This window comes from Gossypium arboreum, chromosome 8, assembly GCF_025698485.1.
Source record: "Gossypium arboreum isolate Shixiya-1 chromosome 8, ASM2569848v2, whole genome shotgun sequence".
Classification (NCBI taxonomy): Eukaryota; Viridiplantae; Streptophyta; class Magnoliopsida; order Malvales; family Malvaceae; genus Gossypium; species Gossypium arboreum.
Genome location: NC_069077.1, coordinates 126692739 through 126695513, shown reverse-complemented (window position 1 = coordinate 126695513; position 2775 = coordinate 126692739). Strand labels below are relative to the sequence as shown.

The 2775-nt window shown below is 45.7% G+C and overlaps 1 non-coding gene across 1 annotated transcript; it reads right to left on the bottom strand.

The window, feature by feature from the left end:
• Nucleotides 1-2054: 2054 nt before the first annotated feature.
• Nucleotides 2055-2210, bottom strand: LOC128279575 (5.8S ribosomal RNA). Its single transcript, XR_008269777.1, has one exon. It is a non-coding gene; the product is annotated as a 5.8S ribosomal RNA (ribosomal RNA).
• Nucleotides 2211-2775: the final 565 nt, after the last annotated feature.

Below are 2775 nucleotides of genomic sequence, written 5' to 3'. Positions count from 1 at the left end.
TCGAGTTAATCCGGACAGCGGATCGGGTAAGTACCTTGAGCTCATGACGAATAGGCAATATGTTCATGCTCGGGGTTGAGCTTGGTAAGCTTTAAATCTATGTGATGATTGCAATTGTGTGATTGTGGTGAAAATGAGTTAGTGTGTGAAAATGCCTCAAATATCTTATCGTGTAGAATATGAAATGTGGATGTATGACTTGGTATGAGATTGAACCGAAAGGTCAGGAATTATGGTATAGTTTGGTATGGATGAGTACCTAGCCTCGTTTATTGTTTCATGTTGTGATAACTTTATTAATGGATGGTGGTTGAATGCTTATGGTAGATGAGTTATAAACTCACTCGGTGTTTTCTTGTCACCCTTTTAGGTCTCTTGGACTCGTATTTTTTGCGTGCTCGGAACCGTCGTTGAAGTCATCACACGGCTGGAAATCTTTTGGTATTGTCTTCGTAGTTGAACTAGGAGAACATTTGGCATGTATAGGCTATTATGTTTTGTTGAATTGTGGGTTGTAAACTTTAAGCCATGTGAAAATGGCCTATGTGGTCGATTGAGTGGGATGCTAGAACCTATAGCCACGAGTCTTAGAAACTTTAATTTTGATAAGGTGGCCATAATTTGTGTCATGTATGATGGATGATTAGTAAGGTCAAGGAAAGATTCATGAAATTGGCATAGTCTCTCGCAGTAACTGTTGCGGACAGCAGCAGTGATATGAGATTGAAAAATCACTAAAAATAGTAGAATTAGAATTAAATAGTGAATAAATTATGAAATTTAACCTTGATGAATCTATTTTCATATGGATGAAACGAAACGACCATATGAGCAGTATACTGAGAGATATTAAAGTTCTCGTGAGACAGGGCTAGAACGCTTTCTGGATCCCCTGTCTCGACTTTGAAAATTTACTATAAATTATCCAGAAAGAATTAGAAGTCATGCCTTATTTTTTAAGATTCTATTTTGAGTCTAGTTTCATTAGAAACAAACGTCACCAGTATTAGAGCTCTGTACAGAGAGATATTCAAGTTGTAACGCGCGAAGGTCAGTGTAGTCGACCCCTGTAACATGGGTGACTTTAACTAATAAACTGTACTAATTGGCCTGGCAAAAAATTCTAGAAATAAATCCATGGATGGATATATGAGTCTAAATTCAGGGAAAATTTACGGAATCAATTTCTGAGTTTTGAAACTCGAGATATGATTTTTAAGGCGACAGTGACGCAGTTAGCTAGCCTGCCTGAAACAAAATTTTCATAATTTCCAAGAGGGAAATAAGGAAAGTAAGCCCGGTAACACCTCGTGGTCGAATCCGGTGACGGTCACGGGTTTGGGGTGTTACATCAAAGGCCCGGGTTTGGGCCGCCGTGTCGGTCCATGCCCCGATCCGATCAGTGGACCGGCTTTCACCATTCCACATCTGACCGGGGCGCATCGCCGGCCCCCATCCGCTTCCCTCCCAATAATTTCAAGCACTCTTTGACTTTCTTTTCAAAGTTCTTTTCATCTTTTCCTCGCAGTACTTGTTCGCTATCGGTCTCTCGCCCGTATATAGCCTTGGACGGAATTTACCGCCCGATTAGGGCTGCATTCTCAAACAACGGGGCTTGGGCACGACGGGGCTCTCACCCTCTCCAGCGCCCCTTTCCAGGGGACTTGGGCCCAGTCCGCCACTGAGGACGCTTCTCCAGACTACAATTCGAACGTCGGTGGCGCTCGATTCTCAAGCTAGGCTTTTCCCGATTCTCTCGCCGTTACTAGGGGAATCCTAGTAAGTTTCTTTTCCTCCACTTATTGATATGCTTAAACACGGCGGGTAATCCTTTGACACGAATCGCGATGCGATCTTAGAAAGGGTTTAAGGGTCTCGATCGACGAACGCGACTACTCGAATGAGGTTGCTTACAAGATTACCACCGATAGTAGCGACGATTATGTCGTCGAGGACTCGAATTTAGGCCAACCGCGGCTTTGGCGCACGGAGGCCAATTTCGCCATGGTCCAACCGAGTCCCGAGGATCGGGGTTGGATGGGGCCGATGATGCGTGACACCCAGGCAGACGTGCCCTCGGCCTAATGGCTTGGGGCGCAACTTGCATTCAAAGACTCGATGGTTCACAGGATTCTGCGATTCACACCAAGTATCGCATTTCGGTACGTTCTTCATTGGTGCGAGAGCCGAGATATCCGTTGTCGAGAGTCGTTCTATATACTTTGTGACAAAAGAACAACATCACTGAAGCACTGACACCGCGAACGGTGAGGCAACAAGAGATGTGTCCTCTTTTTCATTTCGATTCCTTGGCGCGATTCGCGCCAGGGGTTTGTTCATTTTACATCGAAGAGGTTGATCCTGACATCTCACCCCACCCAATGGACAAAGGGACGACAAGACCGGCCACTCCGACACGTAGGGTTGGCGACAGGCGATGATGCACCCGCACCACCTCCGATGTTGTATACAACGCGTTCACGGGTCGTTCTGCTAGGTAGGTTTCGACAATGATCCTTCCGCAGGTTCACCTACAGAAACCTTGTTACGACTTCTCTTTCCTCTAAATGATAAGGTTGAGTGGACTTCTCGCGACGTCGCGAGCTACGAACCGCCCACGTCGTCGGGATCCCAACACTTCACCGGACCATTCAATCGGTAGGAGCGACAGTTTGTGTGTACAAAGGGCAGGGGCGTAGTCAGCGAGTGATAACTCACGTTTACTAGGAATTCCTCGTTGAAGACAACAATTGCAATGATCTATCCCCATCACGA